This window comes from Apus apus, chromosome 1, assembly GCF_020740795.1.
Source record: "Apus apus isolate bApuApu2 chromosome 1, bApuApu2.pri.cur, whole genome shotgun sequence".
NCBI lineage: Eukaryota > Metazoa > Chordata > Aves > Apodiformes > Apodidae > Apus > Apus apus.
The window spans coordinates 186,938,399-186,961,950 of record NC_067282.1 but is presented as its reverse complement, the minus strand read 5'-3'; the positions used below and the strand labels follow the sequence as shown (position 1 = coordinate 186,961,950).

The 23,552-nt window shown below is 34.9% G+C and overlaps 1 protein-coding gene across 2 annotated transcripts in view; it reads right to left on the bottom strand.

Moving 5' to 3' along the window:
* The window catches only part of ALG12 (ALG12 alpha-1,6-mannosyltransferase), a 1,030,719-nt gene that overhangs the window by 743,436 nt on the left and 263,731 nt on the right, over positions 1–23,552 (bottom strand). The window contains exon 11 of one of the 2 annotated variants that reach the window (XR_007890629.1): positions 16,971–16,980. The exons of the other annotated variant lie outside the window; for it this stretch is intronic. The gene's annotated coding sequence lies outside the window, so the exon portion shown is untranslated. Of the gene's footprint in view, positions 1–16,970; positions 16,981–23,552 lie in introns of those variants that run through there. 2 annotated transcript variants of the gene reach the window in all.

Sequence of the window (23,552 nt, the reverse complement as noted above, 5' to 3'; positions counted from 1 at the left end):
CAACCTTTCCTTTTCAAAATTTTGGGTAACAACTTAACTTCTATTTTAAATTAGTAATGTAATTAAAATCTGATAACCTAAATATTTATATGTTTATATTAAGATGCTATGAAGAAAATTTCTGATTTTTCTGAGTATTCACCATCTCTGGTGTCCAAGTTGCTCATAAGACTTTCAGGGGCTTATATCAGATCATTCAGTCCAAATACTGAGCTCTAGAGCAGTTTAGTTCATTTTCCAGAATGAAATTTCGCAATTTGGTTGTATGTGTACCAATAAACCAGTAAGAGAATTATGGCTTTAAGCTAAACAGGTGACTTTTTTTTTCTCAGTTGTGCAGTATGGAAGGTACACAGAGACTTAAACTTGCCTGAAAAATAATAAATATGTATTTTGAATAAGACAATAGTGTTCATAAAACTGCAATCTCTGTATTTGAGACAGGAAGATAAATATATATTTTGTGACCCAGGGAAGGAAATAAGAAAAGGTTTTTCATGTGCTGTTGTTCCTAATGAGAGTAATTTGAAGAATTCTTACTCCATGAGTTAATCAACAGTCAACAGAATGGACTTTGCCCTTCTTCAGAAATAATATTCAGTATCCTTTACTTGGGCCCCCAAGCTCACAGGCTAGCAGAATAATATCAAATGATAATATCAAATGTAGTTGCTTATAATATAATCCCCAAGGGAAATTCTAGAGATTTATTTTTGTCTCTTTTTTTTTTCTTTTTTTTTTTTTTTGGGGGGTGTGAAGCACACTTTTCTCTTACAGATAATAAACCAGAGATATAACCGTTACTGATCAAATGAAGAATGTGTGAGTAAGGGTTGCAGACTATAGATTCCTCTGTGTAATAGGTGTAGTCATGTCAGCACCTATCAGCTGGTATAACAGACCACATTCAGTGTTTGTACAGCACCAAGCATCAAGTGTGCTTTTTGCACAGCATCAATCATATACTACACTGCAATATATCTTAGTAATAATCACAGTTCTTTCTCTCCAGTAGCTGATCATTGTATACTGAAGCACTCAAATGAAAACGTAGAGATGAAAATGGGCAGCAGACTGTAAGTATTCAAGAAGATGGAAGCTAGGCATATTCAGCTGCCAGGTCTCTACGTAGTAACACTCGTGGGTTTGATTCTGCTTTGCCATTCCCAAGGAAGTTGGTCATTAATTTATTTGGGACCAAGGTGCTGTCCTCTACCTCATTTGGATTGTGTCCAGTCCATTCAGTGATTTACTGCAATATACACAGTAATGATGATGCATACATAACATAGAAAGGACATTAGCTAATGACCTTCACTATTAGCACAGTTATCATATTCTGAATTTTATAGCCAGATTTGTGCTTCCATATGAATTTCATTAATAGGAGCCTTGATATCATAATATCATTGGTTTTATGTAATTGTGTTACTGAAATTTTTAATTCATATTTGAGGACAGCTGCCACTGTCAGTGTACAGTAAATGTAATTGCTATGATATGAATGCTGGTGACTGATTTGTACTGCACAAAGAAAGCCCCTCTTAAGATATGAGATGCAGAGCTGTGTGCCCACCTTTCAGAGGACTTTATACTCTCTCACAAGAAATATGTAAGAAAGATTAGTGATTGTAATGTAAAGCTAAAGTTAATGGATCCACTCACTTGAAGTGAAAATAAATGTACACATTCAACAAAGGAAAGACTTCAAAGAGATTATGTGGAAACATGATCTATGTAATATCTGTGTAGTAAAGTTAGCTTTCAGTGGGGAGGGTAGAGGGCTTTTTACTATTTGGATTGCATTTTTAAAATACCAGTCAAAGTCTTTTGTGGAAAAGGTAGATTTAAAAGGATTGGTATTTAATTTAGAAGAAAATAGGAGGGATTGTAGAGACAATAACATCCTGGACAATTTTTTGCATTATTTTTTGTTCTTGAGCAGGAATTAAAAAACTTAAATCGCACAGCTAACCGGTGAATTGGGTTGGGAATATATATGGCAATTGAAATACAATCAGATTTAGGGATGAATACAGCAGCTGCTTGAGGTACTGAACAACACAACAACACTGAACAGCACACTGAAATATGAAATTACTTGAAGAAAACTGAAGGGAAAATTCTGGAAGGCAGAAAGTAATACACAGATTACAAAATTGGCCAGGGTGCTCTATTCAGCACTTCTTAAAAATCTGGCATGAAAATGTACATGGCTAGGGTTCTGAAACTGATCTTTAATTTTTTTTAGAGCAGTAGATTTATTTATGTAGGACTTTCCTCTAGAAGATATCAAATCACCTCTATTTTTCAGTTAACTATCAGAAGGACAGTGTTTAGCTTAAAGTCATCTAACAGTTTCAGGAACACAGTACATACCTCCACAGGTCTCTGTTCAGTATGCAGCTCACTGTCTATACTATTTCTTACCAAGAGTGCAGTACAAGTTCCAATACCCTCTACCATCTGTCTCTAGACACGGGCTTGTATTTGTACTGACTCATAGGAAAGACTGTCAGATAATGAAATCAACTTTAGTGACAACCTGTCATCTCCATACTGCTTCAGCCTAACTTGCCTTGCCCCCGAGACCTGACAAAACCATAGCACCAAGTGGTAGAACTACATTTTCTAAGGTCAGACAGAAAGCATATGTGATAAGTAGTCTATGTCATTTCAAAAACCCCATTTGCAAATGTGGCCGTTAGGAGAAGGATTATGGTTCTACGAAGTGTCTGTGGAAATTGTTTTCAAAAAGAGAATGATTTTTTTCTTGGTGGCTGCAGAACAAGATCTTGTTGCCTAACGGAAGGGACCAGTGAGCAACCCACTGACTTAAAGACTTGTCACCAGAATCCACTATAAACACAAAATGTTTATACCTGCACATAGTGGCTGGCAAAACAATATAATTTAAAATATAATCTTAGAGCATGGTCCTTCCTCCAAGGACATCTGTCCTTTCACCAGCACAGAGATTACCTCTATGAAATGGACTAAAAAGTGTATTTGAATTAACGTAACAGTCAAGATGACACTGTTGGCTCTGTTCATATTTGTCTGATGGTTTTCAGGTCTTTGGAATAATACTACTTTCTCCTCTTTTTGATCAATCTGCACCATGCAGAACAGGAGGTACTCCTGCTGCAAGAGATAATATGAAGTTTGAGAAGTGATGTTACTTTACTTTAAGATTATTTTCAGCTATTGCTCAACTGTAGTTATCAAAGCAAACTTATTCAATAAAATCCTTTTGGAAACTGTTCATATTGATATAGAGTACAATCCCCGTTTTGAAGGAAACTGTAGCACATTTAGAACTACCTGCAGCACAGCGTGCGTTGAACTGTAAGGCAAATGGACTGATGCAATGGAATTAGAATTTATAGCAGATAGAATGCTGCATGTTTTCTGGAAATGGTAATTAATTTCTACATCATTGTTTCACATCTCAGTATTTAATTTACAGGATTATTTTTTTTTTCCTATGAGAATTTTTTATCTTGCATACAAATACCACACAGGACCAGCTGTTAAACATCTCCACAGCTGTAGCAGCAGCAACTCTACAATTTTCTTTGGCAATAAAAGTTGATGGATATTTGAATTTCATTACCTTATCTATCACTACAAATAGGAAGCCAGTCTTTGTCTTATTCCAAATCTACCCTCTACAGGTGCATCTGACAAGGATCCTTCAGGTCTCAGATTTTATATTTTGGACTTATGCTCCCTGATTTATGAACATACAGGACATCTGCACTGACTTGTTGGGCTTCAACAGGGAAACTAGAGCACTAGAATTTTCCAAAGAGTTAATAATTTTCAAGTGAGGCAAGTATTTAAGATTATAATTTTACTTCACACACATATTTTAAAACTCATTTGTATGCTATGGTCCTGTTACAGAGGATACCTCTGTCCTCAACAGAGGGAGATGAATGCTTCCACAGAATTGTTCAGTCCACAGTAAGATAGGTACTGAAGATAAGCAGGATTAATTTATTTTATAAGTGGCTGTTCTTTTTCAGGTGATTGCTGAAGTACCCCAGCTATATGGGACGACTTCCACTCATGCTGCTTTATATTTACTTGCAGATTGCATTTCATCATCTTCACCAAATAAATTTATCTCTTTACCTCTACTGAAGGCTATTTTGGCCATCATGATTATCCAGTCTCTTTGATAAGATACATTTTTTAATCCTATGTATCAACCCTCAAGCTTTCTTACATTAGTTTGCAATCTATCAAAAAAATCTGTACCTATGTTATCAATTTTTCCTTCCTTACAGCTCACTGACTTAGCTTTGAATCTCATATTTTATATTCTACTTACAAGTTCTACTCCTGGTAAGAGACAACAATCAGAGTCTCTAACCAATTATAATAAAATATTTCATCTCCCTCTTTATGGAAAAACTTGAAATACTTTTTTCTACCAGTTCCTGCCCTTGTCTCAGTGCAAAGACATAAGGATGTATGTTCTGTATACAAGGAATCACTGAGGATTTTTAATGTGTGAGAATTTAATTTGTAGATGGAACACTGAGCTCTGTCAACAGGCTTAAGCTACAAAACAAGATTCACTAAGGCTTTTATGCCTTGTGATGACACAAGACCCAGAAAAGATAACTTCACATCATTGGAATTTCTCAGTGCTCAATTGCTGGCAGTGGTTATGGCAGTGGCTCCTAGCTTACTCATCTTTCCAGACTGCAAAAGTACCATTGGAAGTAGAAGGGTCACCTGGGGAAAAAAAAAAAAAAAAAAAAATAAATAAATTCAAAGATCATCTGAAGAAAAATTTATTAATTTGGTAAAGGCAATCACTAGACTGCTAGATATTGGGATAATTCAAGCTCATTGGTCCTAGTTACAGGACCAATGCAATGTTCTTCCTTAAGGTCTTCAGCATTTTAAAAGACAAACATAAATATCTAGTTCCAATTTCACACAATCCGTTTAAACTCACACATAATTTATAAATAGGGAAAAAATATTACCAGATGTGCAGTGGATATTTTGAAGTACATTTCCACTGTTCCCCTGAGTACAGACTAAGCATCCAAAAGTGTTTGTAATCTGTGAATATCAGTGACTATCCTTTCCGATGATCACACAAACACTGTTAAAGTATTTATTAAGTAAATAAGCAGAACCTGGACTATATTTTATATGCTGTTTAAAGTCAGAATTCTAAAATAATCTAATGGAAAAAATGATTTTGTTATAAACCTCAAGGAAAACTAAATTGAAAATTAAAAAGAGAAATATATAGACGTATATGTAGATAATATTGCTACTTATTTCATTTATTTCCTAAGGCTTTGATGATAGTGTTATTTCAAACTTGTTACAAATGCAAAATAAATGCAAAGAAATTTAATTGATTCACAAATGCCCACCAGGACTGTGAAGACAGCAGGAAATAAATCCACTTTACAAAGTATATGTCTTTGAAAATCAAGAAAAAAAACTTAATTAAAAGGTGGAAAAAAAAAAAGGTAGGAAAAAAAAAAAAAAAAACATTGAGGGAGGGGTTGAAAGAATGGAGAAAGCAAAGAATTGCACACAGATCTTTTCAATCCACTTTCTGACCAAGAAAGAATGAGAACTTTTACCTTTGATATTTGAGTTCCTAAACATGTTTTACTTTAACTTTTTATTTTAAAATTCTCTTTCATGACAATCAGGATTTCAAAAGAACTTAGTCTACATCTAAAACTTGGAACATATAATGAGCTGACAGAGTTACTAGCCCCAGAGTAGCACATGTTGGTCATATCTAAAGTATAAGTGAGCACAATTATTTCAGTGTGGCTACTATTTTGGAAATGTTGTTCATTAAAGAAATTAAAATCAGACTTCTTAGTATTAAAAATAATAATAATAATAATAATAGAATATAATTTTAAAAATTAGCATGTTACTGACATTCCTACTTTGGAGAACATATGCAGGAATACACACACATAAAGATTAGTGCTTTTTTCTGCATTGCTAAGCAGATGTGACTCTAGAGGAAGCTGAATTACCTGTGACAGATGAGAAATAAGCCATTAGTTACACTTTATTGCTAAAAGTACAGTACTTAGCCTTTTTATGAGAAGTAAACAGGCAAAGAAATTTACTTGAGACCAAGTGAAATCACTATATTCATTACATATGGTATTACATCTGGGGGGTGGGTGAGTGCACATGTGTGTGCACATACGTTTGTAGATGTATTCAAGCTTACTTTCAGAAAAACGATTGTTCATAGAATCACAGAATCACAGAATGGTTTCCGTTGGAATGGACCTTAAAGATCCTCAGGATCCAACCTCCCTGCTATGAGCAGGGACACCTCCCACTAGACCAGGCTGCACAAAGCCTCATCCAGCCTGGCCTTGAAAACCTCCAGGGAGGGGGCTTCCCTGGGTAACCTATTCCAGTGCTTTACTATTCTCATTTCTTCCTGTGTCTAACCTAAATCTATGCTCTTTAAGTTTAAAGCCATTACCCACTGTCGTATAACTACACTCTCTGGTGAAAAACCCCTCTCCAGCTTTCCTGTAGGCTCCAAATCAAATCAGGTTATAATAGCTCATGGAAACAGTCTCATTACACTCAGGAGGACACACGTTTGCGCTAGAGGAACTCTCCATTTTTTTGCATTATATTGTTTATTTAATTATCACAAGTGACTATTAGCTCTTTTTTGCACCTCTAAGACATTTTTAGGAATTTTCATAAAACTAGTTCATTGTACAGGATATACTAAAACATACTTTTCAAAAAAAATGGCCACCTGCACACATTCATTTGAAAGAACTCAAGATTTAGTCCTACACAGACAACAAGCTTTTCAGTTTCCCTGAATAACAACATGAGTTGATGACTAATTATAAATGTGATTCTCAGAACAGGGCTCACTACAGTGGTAAAGAAGAATGAATACTGATTGCTGATGTACATGTTGACTTTCAATAAATAATTCTACAGACTAAATGCAATTACTTCTCTTATCTCCCCCCTAAAAACATATTCGATATTCTGAAACGAAGATACAAAAATGGATTGAGTCAAGAAATCCACTGAGAAGTCTTTTATTATGTGAGCTGGGCAAAATGTACATACAGTACTATCACCACAGTGTTCTTGTTCAGATGTAATGTTTACATTCTCTGGAACAAGCTGTTAACATTTGGGCTTCAGCCTACTGTCATGCTTTCATATTTATAATCTCAAAATACAGGGCAAGACAGTTCAGCTTCATTGTAGCCAGCCAGTTGTGCCTACGTGATCAGATTATCATTTGCAGAGACAAGAGTTTGGCTCCGTATGTTCAGTCTGGGATTTGATTTTGACAATTAATTTCATAATAATAAACACAGGTTTTGCAACCTATAGAGAGTCATTATTTGGGTTGCAGACACAACTCTAAATTTAATCATCTCAAGCCTTAACATAATTTAGGATTAAATTTTGATAATGAAGCACAATTAAGAAGAACATAAATATACCCTGTGGCTACACAGAGGTCTCAAATTCAGTCATACACTTGCATCTTTTTTTTCCCTCTTCCAGGAACTAAAAACACACACACACACACACAATGAAAAAAACAACAACAAAAACAAAAGCAAAAACAAACAAACAAACACACAAAAACAAACAAAACAAACACACAAAAAAAAAAACAAGCCATGTTTCAGATTTTCAATAAAAAGTGGTGAGAAGATGCAGATGAGAAATCTGATATGATGCCACAGGCATTTTATTCTCACTTCTATTTGAAATGATTAAAATACAGATTCAGAAGAGTACCAAAAAAAAAAAAAAACCACCAACAAAAACCAAAGAACATTTAAATGCCAGACCATCTGTTTCCATGAGTTGCTACTTATGCAACTCCACTGAGGGCCTATCCTTCCATCTCTGAATCGCTGGGAGTTTTACCATCAGTTTCAATGATGCAAGATCAGAGTTCAAATCCCAGCAACAAAAACAGACATACACTTTCTTAGTGATAGTGTAATGAGAACTGTTATACCATTCCACTAAATATAGCTCATTACATATCTAAATTACAAAAATACACACATTTCTTAAGACTATACTATTACTAAATAGCATAAAGTGTTTGTTAACAAAAATCAGTTAAAGATTGTGATACATTGCTTATCATGAATTGAAACGTGCTTCATGAAGCTGTTGTGCTCAAATTATCAACACTTTTTTGTAAGTGACAATTCTTGCTTCTGTAAATACTTTCATATTAGTAGTTATTTATCTTATAAATGGGAAGATAAAAAGCTTGTCTTAGAAATATGGTCTTCATATCATGTCTTAATGTGAAATCAGGAACCTTGTTGTAAGTATCTGGATTTGTATATTTGTATTTGAGTCTTTGGAGATTAAAAGGGTCTGATCTTCTCACTGCAGGATCAAGCCCTTAGCACATTATGCTCCATGTGTGTTAACTTTTCCAGTGTTCATTATATTGAATGGCTGAGAAGAAATACATAGGATGTATTAATAAAGGATCATGATGAGTTAAATATGAGCTTTGAAAATTGTTTCTACCTATTGTATCTGGATTTGCAGGGTTGGATGATTAGACAAAATGAAAAACTGATTCAATTCCTTTCTAACTGTAGAGTATTCCCAGTTGTCAAATTCAGTGCTAATCTGATTTGTTTTATTTTTAACACTTTTAACAATATCCACCAGGCTGAAATTAAAGCAATTTTGCATCAGAATAATTTTGGCTACAGTTTCTCAGAATTTGCATAAATACAGAAAAAATAAAATTAATACACTTAAGAAACAAAGAAACATACCAAAGCTATTCATTTGTAACAAAGAAAATCATCACAAATACCTTTCAGGCTATTTCCATAGTAAGACATGTTTGATTTTTTTGTTTGTTTGTTTGTTTTGTTTTTCTTAATAAAGAAAAATTTGGGACAGAGTTGAAAGCTGGAGAAATTGATAAAAATTTATTTTCTATGAACTACTTTTTATTAGTCTTGTGAACTAGCATTTTTGTTTCAATTTAAATGGAACAAACAACTCTAGGCATACAGGTACACTCCAGAAATTAAAGGGAAAAAGTTCCAATAAATTATGGAAAAATAGATTAATAAGGCTTTTACAATTATGGCTACAAGTGAGCTTCTGTCTCAGCTGTATTTATACTGGCTTCAATCAGAACAATACATTTAAGTCAGATGAAATCTGTAAGATACTTGGTCCTAGCAGTGAACAAAAAGTGCCTACTAAAAACTGCACTTTGAGGAATATTAAAAGGAAACATGTAAATAGATCATTACATTGTTTATTGTCTGAAAGTGCAATTCTCTATTCTGACTTTGATGCTCACACAAGTCAAGTAGTGATTGGGTCACTGTAAGAGAGAAGGAAAGTATTTCCCATTGCTCAGTGCCTTATGGAATTTCAAACACTGAACATCTGTCCTGTGCAAATTAGAGTCCTTTAAGGTGACTCAGGAGAGCTACACAGTTTTTAACATGCATTTCCCTATTTGCTGATAGATACACATGATTCTTTCACTGTAATTTTAATCACTAGGAAGTATTGTACAATTGCAGCAACACTATTTTTTTCTTACTCATTTCCACCTTATTCGCCTTTGAATTCCTAACTTTACAGATTGTAAAATGTTCCTATCCCCTGTTACTATTTTCCTTTGCTTCTGCTAGAACAATGTTCATTCAGATGACAGCTCAGCAGAGTAGTTAATTTTTGCCTCTACTTTTTGGGCCAATAGAATTGTGACAGATACTGATAAAGAGAGGATATTACAATAGGATGTGAAGTGCTGTAGTGCTCGTATCTTTGTGATTAGCTGCGTTTAATTTTTGTTTTACATTGTAAGTGATCCAGGGCACCTATCTATTGGTAGAACTACCTTGAACCATCTCTGGAAACACTGGGTGTTTGATATTTTAATTACATCTTGATTGTTAGCAAAATCTCAGTTTAAGAAAGCAAACACTAGATCAGAAGTTTACAGGGCTGTTTCCATTATATCTTCCTCTTCACAGACTTCCAGATGAAAAGAAATCTGTGGCCTAAAACATGAATGTTGGCAATGAAAGGGTTCAGGAAGGAATAAATTGAATAAAAAGCAAATATCTTATCATGAAAGGCCTTGACTCTGTGTAAGGGCTGAAAAAGCCCTTAGTATATTAGAAAAATCCATCTACACATTTTTCTTTTTAAAATCAATTTAAGAGCCTTAATGTACTTTAAAATTTGAACACAGTTCCCTTGATTTTCCTAAGGTGGAAGAGATAACACTGCTTATAGTCTAAAACCTTTTGTGTATATATCTCAATTGCTTAAAGCATATAAACTGCTTCTGAAAGTAACCCATATTCTTGGCTGAGGACCCCAGGCAGAAGTACAAATTACCTTCTGCACTGTCAGATGTACATTGATCATGAAATAAAATACCATTGCATTGTTTTTAATCAAATGTTAACTTTGGAGTATGTTTATACTAACTTAAAAACATTTTATATAAAATTACCATAGGTGCACGATTTCTTATATTTACTTAATTTCTAGAAATGTATTTATTGCAGCAAGGAAATGAGGATTTGGCTTGCCTCTTGGTTTGACTTATCCATATATCTGTAATGTAATTTTAAAATAAATAAAGTTTTGGTACCTAAGAATATAAACCCCTATTATATAGAACTGTTCACAAAATACTATAACAGCAAATAATTGCATATACTTAATTTTACACTACTTGTCATATGTATTATATCTACATTATATTACACCCATTATATCATATACTTAAACTTACACACTTTTATATATTGAGCTTGCATATGCTCATTATTTACTTTTCAACTAGTATTGGTTTGAAAAAAAATGTCCATAATATAAAGTCCTTCTTGCACACTCTCTGATTTCTAAATTGTTCATCTGATTTAGCTGCCACAGTACATTGCAGCTGTATGGGTTTTACATACTCATGGTAAATTCAAGTGCTGAACTGTGTGAACCTTACAGTGAATGTATTAAGTATACAAAATAATAATCAGTAATATCAAAGTAATATAGTGGTTCCATTCCTTAAACTAGCTATAGGATATTCAGTTTATTGTCTAAATTTTTTAATACTTTTTTACAGCTAAAACCAAGGTGACTCTTTTGCTTTGTTATACAAATCAAGACTTTGGTTGTTATCTTGCCGTTTTTATTTACTCTATAACATCATCATTTCAAGAAGTCCTTCCCATTGTATATATTTCCTGTTGCATTAGAGGGTATGCCGGACTCTGAAGGTTGTCAAGAATCAGTCCTAAAAGATTTATATCAATAGCAGAGGCAAATCTAATGGAATGGACACAGAACCAGTCAAGCTATGGCACACTAAAGGTTTACCCAGATTAGTATCCTCGTCCAGTAGTGGCCATTATCAGATAATTTAGATGTCTTTAAATGTCATTGCAACTGTAAAATAACTGTCTAACTCCCTGCACCCTAAAATGCAACCAAATCTAGATATAGCTGATACTGCTTTAATTTATCAGAGGTTTAAACCTCCCAAAAACGTGCAGCATTATTTTCAGGAGTTTCAGCATCCTTAGACAGAAATGTCTTTTATAAAACCATACTGTCCTGGTTTGAGCCAGGACACATTTTATTTTAAATAAAAGATTTTTTAATTACATTTTAATATCTCTCTTTGTATTTAGCAGATAATTTATCTATTGATTAGTTTTCTAACTGCTGTTCAAGATTGGAAAAGGTTCACTTTGAACAATTACAGACCTGTTTCATTTGCTGTTGCCATTTTTCTTCTCATATCTACCTTTAAAGAGGTGCTGAGTTGCTTAGAAAAAAATGTGGGCTGCTGCTGCCCAGAAAATGCAGCCTAGGACGTCAGCTGTACATCTCTTCCTATTTCTTCTCATTTCCTCACCTGTGGCTCACTGTATCTTGGTGCTGCATTTCAGGTTATGTCTGATTTGCAAGTTCTTGAGAGTACAGATTGTGTTTTTTTTTTCCTCTTGAGTTTGCTCAGAATCTAGTGCACAAGTTTCAATTTCAATAACTAAGTCTCCTAGCTGTCATAGCAATATGTAGAATAAACCCCAGCCTCTCACTGAAAATCTCTTTATTTGATCTTATTAAAAAATATGCACCCTTATAAAAAGGTTTGCAGAGTTGCACTAATGTGATTCCCCAAGCTGTGCTTTTAAAATATGTATCTCTTCTGCTTTTATGTTTTTTTCTAGATTTATGGCACTCCTGTGAATGTTCTGCCAATAAATTGCCAGTCCTGCATTATTCATTGAAATAATGCATAATGCCACAGGAATCCATTTCAAAATAATTAGCACTAGTAAGCCCTTTAAATTTAACAATAGATGAAAAGCCATCTGCCTGCTGCTTTAGATTTGTTAAATAACTAAGTCAAAGTCACAGTATTTCAAAAGTTTAACAGAGCAAAATTATTATAGCCAAAGCTAACAATAATTATACATTTGTTTAAAATGTTTCCAAGGTTTATGAATGCTAGTATAACATATTTTCTTTAGACACACCAGCTAAACAGGCAACCCACAAGAGTTTCAAGCATTGTGAGCCCTAAGTATTTCAGCTATAGAATCAGCCTGATTTTTATAGATAATTCTCTTTCCAAGCATCATCCACCTACCCTTCCTCCATTAGTACAGTCCCAAAGAGGCTGCATAAATCCCCTAGTCCATCCAGTCAATCATACGTAGGAAGATTCCCAGAGGAAAGTCAGTTTCTTTCACAAAGCAAAAGGCAGAAAGAAATAGCCAATAAAAGCACTCAACACCAAAACAACTCCAAACTTCTACTGCTTTCTGGTACATAAGTATTTCTGCCATTTCATAATCTCATATTTTAGGTACTTTTCATGACAATGCCAGTATCAGTAGGTACTGAGATGGAGCTGCTGTTTGCCCTTCTATGACCTACCACAGAATGTCAAAGAAATCAAAAACGTCTCAGGTAAATGAGAACAATTCAATGTCACAGCTCTCACTTTTCCAGCAGAGATGACATCATCACCAAAGTAGCCTCACTGGGAGAAACTCCCAGCACTGAAAGTGGGTGCCTACATCCTAATGGAGGAGGAATAGGGCAGTTTTGAGGCTGAATTTTTAATTGAGGAGTGGGAACGGGATGCCAAATGGAAAAAACACTTAACAATCTCCAGTTGCTGTTTCCTTTATAAATTTTCTACAGGTATTTGAAAAAAAAATGATAGAAATATTCAGGCTGTTTGTCTTTTTGTCTTTTGAGCCAAAAAATCGGACCATTTTTTGTCGCTTTCTCAGAACAGCTTCCTTTTCAGTGAATGTTTTCCTGAAAGTTGTTTGCATATGAACATGCATGAAAGTACTATTCCAATACTCCAGTACACATGCTGCCCAAATCTGACTTAGGCTGTTTTGCTAGCAAGCAATTTAACTCTTCTGTGTGAGGCCTGATCATAGGAGAATTTCAAAGTACTTCAGTAGACTTTGGACAAATCCTACACTGTCTAGGAAGTTTAATATGCAAGTATAACAAAGACATTTTTACATAGTCTTCTGGATCTGAACACTGTCCAACATAAAGTAATATGAATAGATTTGTATTACATAACAAAAACTTTTGACCAATTTGGCATGTACATCATAAATCAATATTTCAGTTCTCAGTTATTTTTCTGCAAGTGTTTTTCTCTGTATATGCCTGAAGTTGAATCTTCTTGTACAGGTCATTCAGGCAATGTTCAAACATTTTTAATCACCATTTTCTCTTACTGCTTTTTTCTTCCTTTCTGTCCTTGAGCAGGAATAATGCTTCTTGTTTAAATATTTTACAGAACTCTCAGTCCTCAAAATAAGAAACTGATAAAATGAATTCAACTTTATAATTGATTTCATCAAGAAATGCACTTCTTCATACTGATGGTCCATCCAGACTACTCTGTTTTTGAAAATAATAGTAGGACTGGCTATTCAGGGAGATGAGGCTGACCCTTTTCTGTGCTCCATTCCCCATATTCTTCATGCTAGGGGTCTTAGAAATTATATCCTTGAATCTTCCCACTATGTATTTATGAATATACTACCCATGAATTTGTCCTTTTTACAGCATCCAATGCCAACAGTCTACACATCACATTCCACAAATTCACCAGGCACTGTGTAAAGTACTTCCTTTTTTTTCTGTTTGAAAGTGATCTCTCTGGTTCTCACACAGATTGTGTTAACATTTGGTGGTAGATGCCTCCCACTGAGGTGTATAGGTGCTTGGAAGTCTATAGAAGCATAGACTTCCAGGCCATGTCTCCTTTTTCATTCAGAGACTAATCATATAAAAATGTAAACACCTACAAATGGGAAAAAGTATCAGAATTTCTGTTCTGTGAAGAGTTCAAAACGTTTTCTGGTTTTCAATTACAATTTTGGACACAAAATTGGTACAGATGGTTTGAGTATTGATTAGTTTTAATTTCTGAATTAAGTACAAGTTCAGACGCTTGTCAAGCTCAAATTTGTACTTCCAATATTGTTATTGTTCTGCAGTGGCCATTCAGAATCAGAAACTGCAGCATTGCAGCTACAATACTTTCTACAATACAAAATTAATACAACTTTGTCACAGTATAACCCCAAACTTAAACTGTTTTTAGAACACATATTCCTGGAGTCTTCAGGACTTCACAGTAGTCTTTTGCTTACAAATAAACAGACTTTTGAATATGTGTGAATTCTTCTGTTAGCACCATTAACCATAAATAAAGAGTGAAAGCTGTTTATCACCACCATTTGACACAGCTGACAGTGTTTATTCAGTTCAGGCTCTTTACAGAGACAGTTACTTCTCATTAATGCAGAAAATTACATTCATGCAGTTCAGGGTTAAGGTAATCGGTGAAGTGTGAAAAGGGAAATATATGCTACAATTGTCAGCCTCAAAATGAAGTGTGAATAAATATATAACCTATCACTTTCAGTACATCATCCACAACAGATAATATGTGAAGAACACAAACACTTTGCAGAATACATAGTACTATTGTGAAAGCAATACTGCTGCAAAAAATAGTCGTGTTTCCTAGTGTGAAATGCTGCTGATACACTTCATTCCCATCACATTTATGGAAAGATTATTTTCTCAATACAAATTCACATTTAAAATCTGTCTGCAGATAATCTACAAAAGCTAAGTAATTGGGTTTTAATGTAATTATTAGAGGGGAATCCACTGTTGGTGGAAAATATTAGAACAGTTGAGTTTTCTTTTAAAGTTAAGAATGTGTGACCAATGTGATTTATGAAGCATGGACCATGTAATCTATTTAAAGTTTGATGCTGCTATGTATTGCTAAATCAATTGTTCTCATAAATAAACTATGACCCAAAAAAAGCAGAAATGTCATTCACTAATAGTTTCTAATAAGAGAATGTAGGGAAACCAATCATAAGTTTGTGACTTTTAAAATAGACATCTCAGTGATGTTCAATAACAATGCAGTAGACACAATGATTAAGTATAGTTAAGTGTAAGTCATGAGGAGCTGGGTCAAGATCATTATCACTCTTGTATATTCAAGTAGGTATCAAATACCTGAGTACAGGAAAATATTTGGGGCAAGGTATGACTTTTGTCATCTGCAGGTATTTATGAGTGTAATATCTCTCAATGGGCATGAGATCATAGCCCAAAACATATATTACATACAACTTTTAAGTACTCCTGGAAATAAAGTGTTGATACCACACAGTTAAGAAAGAAAATAATCATGTGTGAGCCATCATGATAGCAGAGCTGCAAGTCCTTATTAGCAATGGAAGTTATATTTCATGTTACTATGGTCCAAGAAATGTCAAACAAAACCACAATTAACTCCCTTCACCACTACTGAGATATATAAGTATCATCTGCCTGACATTGTGTTAGGAGCTTCAATCATGAAGTAAGCTAAATGCTGTGGCTTTTGGAAAATCAAAATACAGCACTGAGGCTGATAAAAATCATAGCTGAATATATTGACAAGCTTTCAGCTCCCTCCATTGATAAGACACCTGAAAAAAACATTACTGAGTCTGTTCAAGAGATCTCCAAGTATACACAGCTCTAACATACATAGCTATAATTCAAATCCTTATGAAAAAAAAGTCAAAGTGAGAGGTGTATGGTCTTTTTCCAGATCCTGATTTGAGGCAAATTTTACCAGTTTAACAGTAGTAAGTTTTTATTTATTTATTTATTACTTTCATTCCATTCTACTGCACAAAGATTGCAAGTGAGGAACTGAGAATGTCAGGAAGAATACTGAAGGAAAAAAATGTAATTTGCAATTCCTGACCCTCTAGGATGTGAATTAGATGAGTACACATAAATGCAGGCTTAGTGGATATATATTTTTTAGAACTTATTATTGCTCTCTCTTGGGTTAGAAAAAAAACCAAAACATCTTCCCTGAGACAGCCTGCTATAAATACAATGAGTGTTCTTGAAATTTTCATTTTAAATCCCTTGAATGTTTTTCAGTTCAAAAGGTAAAAAAAATTAAAATAAAAAATTAAAAATCTAATTGAGTTTTTTTAGTAAAAAATGAAATAATTGTGATATCTTCTTTAACTTTTCAAAGTGCTAGATCTTGGAAAAGAAAATGATTCTGTGAAAATTATCTCCAATTAGATTGGCCAGATGTCTAAACATTATTAGTTTGGCTTCCCTAAGGTTCTATTTCCACAACATTCATGCAGCATGAGTCTTGTGTTCCTACTAAAAGTAATAAACTGCAAAGCTAAGAAACATGTGTGAAAGAAGCTGAGCAAGAACTAAAGAGTGAGGTGAAGACTTTGAAATGTATAAGGTGAAGCTATTGGACTCTGCTCTTCCTGTAAAGCTCAGACATGGCTCCCAGTGGAACTTAAATCTTTTCCTCAGAAGTAGTCTCACTCAGCATCTTATCTGGTGTTACAGACCCATCCTTAACTTCTGACTTTTTAAAAAAACTCTCTCACATTGGTGGTTATTTTTTTCCACCTCCTTAGCCAGTTTTCTGAAGATCCCAAACTGAGCCTGTATGTAAGATGAGATTTACAATTTATGACAAATGAAAAAACTTGATGAAAAAAATTATGGCAAGATAATCCCAATGCTGTTCCATAAAACATTGCTTTTAACACCATGCTATTCAAACTACCCATTGTTACTGAAACCAAATAACAAGATATTTCTCTAAATTATAGTTTCTCTAACATTTATGCCGCACAGCTATTTCATATAAGCCAAGATCAAGTCTGATCTCTAAATACATCAGGAAAACTGGAAAACTTGTGTAGGGCAGATAAACACCTACAGGCATTTTACTTAAAAGAAACTAATCTTAGATTTCAGCCTTTGTGTTTGGAAAAGTATATACAAATTGTATTTCAGTGAATTGTCACCTGTACATGTAGTGACAGAAACACACTTCATTTACATCACCCTAATGAACAAAAAGTGCTCATGACTCAGAGAAAAAAAAAAATGTTGTGGTTTTTTTTTTGCCCTCGCTGTAAAGAACTTTTACTTTCCCCTGTTGTTATCAGGCTTCAGGGAAAAGGCAGAGCAGCAGGGCAGAGAGGCAATCCACAGCCAAGAGAGGCAATCATGAATCCAGAAACTCACTTGCTCCTAAAGCAAAATCCCATATAAAAAGTTGGATGCAGAGTGAAGGGAAGGTCTGTAAAGTAGCTAGGAGCTTGTTCTAGCCTAATATGAACACACTCTTGTTGGTCTTCTAGTTCAGATTTCAAGTGCCCAGTTTCTCTTGGGCTGCTCTTAAGCCCAGCTGTACACTCAGGCAGTGGACAGAAGTACTGACCCAAACCCTGCTTCACCCTGTGTACTTGGCTACCAGTTTTGCAAGTCTGGAAAAGGCTTAATTCAGACTCATGAGAGCCCAGGGAAGCTGCCTGTGCAGCACTCGGGGCACGAAGCCATCTGCCACAGAGCACACTCTCTGTGGTTCCAGAGCCACTTGCTGAAAGCTACAAAGGTACAGCTAATACAGCTGTGCAAATTGAGTCAGCAACAAGTGATGATGCAGAATAGCTGCAGACCCCAGTGATTTGCTGACACAAAGTGACATTAAATGAAAGAAAAGTGGAACTGAAAATATAATTGCTTGTTTTCACATGAATTTTAGAGGTTAAACTAGAAAAAAACAAGTCATTATTATGTAAAACTATCAAGTGGACTCAGACTGGTTTGAGGTAGGTGCCATATTTCCTGCTCCCAGTGTAGCTCATTTCTCTTTCAGAAGCACCTTGTTGCAAAGATGATTCATGAAACACCTGCTAAACTACCATAGTTTGTAAACTAGCATAGTAAGGGAACCCAACACTGAAGGCTGTCCTCTCTGACAACCTGTGGGGAAAAAAAAAAATTATTTTGGTTGCTGAGTAGTAGGAAATAAAAATGTCCCAGAGTGCAAACAACCATTATTAAATACATACTGAAAAGAACAGTCCCTCTTGACCAAAAGACCTGAAGGACATGAACCACTTGAGTGCAGACATGGTAAAATGAAATTCTCACAGAGGTTCTCTAGAACCAGAGGAGTTGCAATATGCCCCAGGACGGTTCTGGAGCAAATCTTCTTGTTCCACAGCCACTACTCAGGACGGTTCCTCAGAAAATCAGGTCCTGCCAGAACAGGAAAATTTACAAAAAATGACACATGCATAGTGAAAGCCTAACTTTTCTTACACCACGAGGAGTAAGGACCAGAGTTTCATTCTGCCTCCTCCTCTCCTTTGTCTTTCAGCTATTGCCTCAGAATGGCAGGAAAGCAGATAAACTGTGGTTAAATATCTCAGTTCACTAAAGCTAAACACAAACAGTGAGATACATCCTTTTATTTCATTTGGGGCTTAACACAGGTTAGCAAAACTTTGGTAATAATCAGGAAAAAAATAGGTATTATTTGTGGAACTTCATTGTAATTAAAAAACTCACTTTTTTACCTTTAAGTCTATATGTTTCAAGATTGTCTCCTCTCAGCGTCCTACTCATCCTTCAGGACAGCAAAAAATAAAAATAAAAATAAAAATAAATCCAGAGAAGTAGAGACAAAATCTCTACATATATTTCTTTCTTTTCTAAGTCCTATGAAAAATCAGCAAGTAGATACCTTTTCATGTCAAGTAAAGTGTTTACATCTAAGAAGACATTTTCAAATGTTATTCTATTCCATAGCCATACAGTGTCATTTTTTTATAATCTGCTACTGTTACAGAAATTATGCCTCAGTCACCACTAAATGCTCTAATTGTGCTGCTTGCACTTTGCAGATACCATTCTCAGTTAGTAGTTTTCTATTCACTTTAGTCCTTTGACTTTTCATCTTTTATTCAGCTTCACTTTTGTTTTCTAGATGCTATACTGCTGTACAATGTTGGAGTCTTTAATGAGCTTATTCTTCCTACATTCTGTGCTTAGAGTATGTTTGCTTTTATAATCTTTTCTGATGTTGGTTTCAGACCCTGCTGACCCAGTGTATCCTAGTCACTGCCAAAATATTTACTTAGTTTGAAATACATTATGCCTAGTGAGCCCCAGTGCTTAGAATATTATTCACTATGGCTTATGTGTATTGTTTTGTTGACTAAGGATCAATTAATTAATAATAGATTACTAACCTTATTAAGGACTAAACCCTGACATGGTCCGAATTGGGATGGAGGGTTAGCTGGATTAGCTTTGCATTTTGAATGAACTCCCACATTTTTAAAAAGCAGTGTTTTGTTAGTTTGTAAGAAATGTATTCTCAGCTTTACTTGAAAGAAAATTCTGTTATTCTGCTTTCACTACTCTATATGAATGAGGGAGTGGTTCTAGGAATGGGATGTAGAAAACTACTCAAGGGCATTATTTAAGAATAATTAGAACAACTACACTTTTGAAAGGACTAGTGTCTCCTAATTTCAGGTACTTAATGGAACATCAGAAAGAATTTACTTTAACAAAGACCAGATGAAATCTACTTATGTAACAGAGAAGGTGTTTGGCATATGACATGTAGGGCAGAAGATGTACCCTACCATTTAGGTGTTTGATTTAGGGATCTAAGTTAGGAATAAAGTGGAATGGGTGAGTGGAAAGAGATTTACATTTACCAGAAGATACATAGAGCACAGATGGACTTGTTCATCTAAAAGCACATTTGTTTTCCTTCTCTCTCTCAGCTATAGGAAACCTAGAATAGTCAGTCATACTCCTAACACTGAGGACTCTTAGTAATTTCAGATACATTTCTAAAGTTAAATCCAGAATTCCAGGACTATGCACCAAAGTTTGATGTGCTAAATGCATTAATTGATGTTTTCAGAGGTCCTTTGGTCTTTCTTTACACCTGCATCCTGTGACTTTAAAAGGTCTAACTAAATTAATGTCATAAAAGCCTAGGGAACCATTAATATTGAAATAACTGGAAATTCAGATAAACAAAATTGGGATAAATTTTATTATATTACAGAATTTAGCTAATATGTGTAAATACAGTTCTCTGCATTATTAATAGCAAGCGTTATTAAGCAGTAAGCTGAATTATATCTTACACTGTAAAATAAAACCTAATGCTTAAAATTAGTGGTTCATGAAGAACAACTCACTAAGGTGTATTATTTGAATAGTTCAGAAAAGTCGGTTTGGATATTCCAAACTGGACCTTCCAAACTGGAAATTTGTACCAGGAATGGATTTCTGCTATTATGACTTAAGGCAATAGCAGTCTCTCCTAAGTACAACACAGGCAGAGCAGAATTTCTCCCGGCATGACACAGTCATGGCCTTATAGCTTTAAGACTACTCCCTGTTCCATATCATGGCTGTATTTAGATTTGTTAAACTAAGAAAAGTGTACCCAGTTTTTCTGTGGTGGATGGTTTCTGTGGAGACAGAAGACAATGTTGTTTAGAAGACAAAGTCCTTTCCTTGGGGTTTTTAGACCCTGAGATCACACCAGTGAGAGCTTTCAGAACTGCAGGTTTCTTAGTTGGGATCAGATGCCACTGGAAACAGAAACAGATCTTTCCATATTCATTAAGACAACCCTTTTAACTGAGTTACATACTGCTGAAAAATATAGATATCTAGTTCAATGCTTTAGATTGAAAGCCAATCTTGGCTTAATGGACTTTGTGAAAAAATCCTACAGGCATGTTTCTTCACAGTAATCAACATATGGAGCTGGTTACATCTACCACTTCCTCTAAACACCAGGTAGTTGCTGGAAACAGGACAAAGAATTATGTGGACCACTGGGCTGCTAAAGTAAGGTAATTCTTATTTTATTTTTCAGTTTCAGCTACAGTTAATTTTGTCCATGAGTTAACAATGAAGTAAGATAGAAATGTGTGGCTAATAGCTTATGGGGTTGTAGTTTTAAGGCATAGGTAAAGACAGGAGATAATTTTCTAGCGATTTGAGTAAGTACTTAATAGTTCAAACTTATTCACAAAAGTGGTATCTGTTGCCCTCTGCAAATGACTGAATATTCTAACTTATACTAAGCCTCTGAAAAGTGCATATAATGACAGAATGTGATGTAAGAAGATAGGCAGATCTAACCAGGACTAAGAAATCCCAGCTATTTGTTACTACTTAACTGGAAGTTACCTCTTTATAACTAATGTCTTACCAGGTATTGCAAGTAGGCATGCTGCAGCACAGTGATGGGGGCTTACTTACAAAATTATCCAAGTGCAGCATATGCTTTAGTTTCCATAACACTGAATAAATGAAGGAACTTTTTTTTAATTGCAAGTAGTAAATATCCAATGTTATGTCCTAATTTTGCTTCTATTTTCCAACAAGTCCTGTAAGCTCCCTTCAGTCTGTTGGAGCTGTGCATGGACATGGTACTTAAAACAGCTCTTTTTTACAGTGTTTTATGGCTATTTAGCTGCAGGCTGGAGAGTATCTGAGACACAGCACCATCACTTTGTCATTCTAGTGACTGAGCAGCTACTTGGTTTGGATATCTCGAGGGTGTAATACTCTCTACTGTAATTTTTTAATAAAGGTTGACGCATACTCAGGGAAAGCAACTCAACTCCACCTCTTACAAAAACACCTCCAAAAATAAAGAGAAATTACTATGGTTTATGAAGCCAAAACTCCAAAGACAGCAACTCACTTCTTTAAAGCTACTTAAAAGTAAATAACAAAAATGTGCTGAACAAATGTGGAGGGAAAATACAAAGAAATATTTATATTTATATAATGCATATTTGTCCCATTCTGACATTGTTTTGAAATTAAACAGAAAGTAGGATAAACATAGCTTTTAAATGCATTCTTTCCACCATTATTTTTACCTACCAAATCTTATAAAATGAGATATAGGGCAGCATTTTTCAGCTTATTGGAAAGAGTTTCTCATTTTCACTCTTCTCATGTATGCATGTTGACAAAAGGTATTAAAGAAAAACATGGAGAACTCAAACTGCTAAAAACATAATGGTATATCCAAGATACGGAAGGCTGCACAGCAAATTTTATCTTATTTAGAAGATATCTGGACAATAGCAGGAGAACATTCTGCACTCCAGAGATAAACTGCTATGAAATAATTTGGGCAGTTTTATTTATTATTACATGTTCAGTTTGGCAGAAATGGAGTGATTCATCAAACTGAAGGAGTCTCACAATATGGCTGAGGCATTAGTTAGAGGAATGCTGAAAATCTGAGATGGAAGTGATGAAATAATGAGCAAATTTTAAGACTAAGCATGTTGCCAAAAATTGAAAGTTAGAGTAGGAGCTAGACAGATTTTACAGACCTATTGTGACATGTTGAACACCCTAAATTCCTTTTAATGTCTATGGGAACTGCCCAGCAGTATCTAGTAGGAGTAAGTCCTAGGACACAAAGTCACTTTATGCTTTGAGTTATGTGCAGTCTTTTTATTTCTTCACCAGCCATTTCCACAGACTTTCCATTGATGTTTGACTTGACAAAGTGCTTAGTCAGTTTACCTCACATATATAGAACTAAAACAGAATTTCTCGTTGTTAAAGTTATCTACAAAAATTTACATAACAATCTAAAATTATCTATAATGTATATAAGAGGATAAATAAAGAAAGAAGAAAAAAGTTACTTAAGAAGGACAGAAGAAGTCTGGAAAGGCTGCAAATTACGTATTTGTTTCTAAAATGAAGATAATCTATTGCAAGCTGCAGGGTGTTCAAGTGCATTAAAAAGTCATTTCAAGGTGTACAGAAATAAGGGTTTAAGCTAGGTGCTCAAACATGGAAGCACCTGCAAGCTTGATATCAACATTTTTGAGTTGGAGGCCTGTAACCAGCAGTCAATTGACCCCAGGAGGCAATACTCAGTCCAGTTTTGTTCAACTGATTCATCAGTGACCTGGCCAAGAGAACAGAGTGTATCGTTAGCAAGTTTGCTGATGATACAAAACTGGGAGGGGTGACTGATACTCCAGAGGGCTGTACTGCCATCCAGCATGAACTGGACAGGCTGGAGAGAT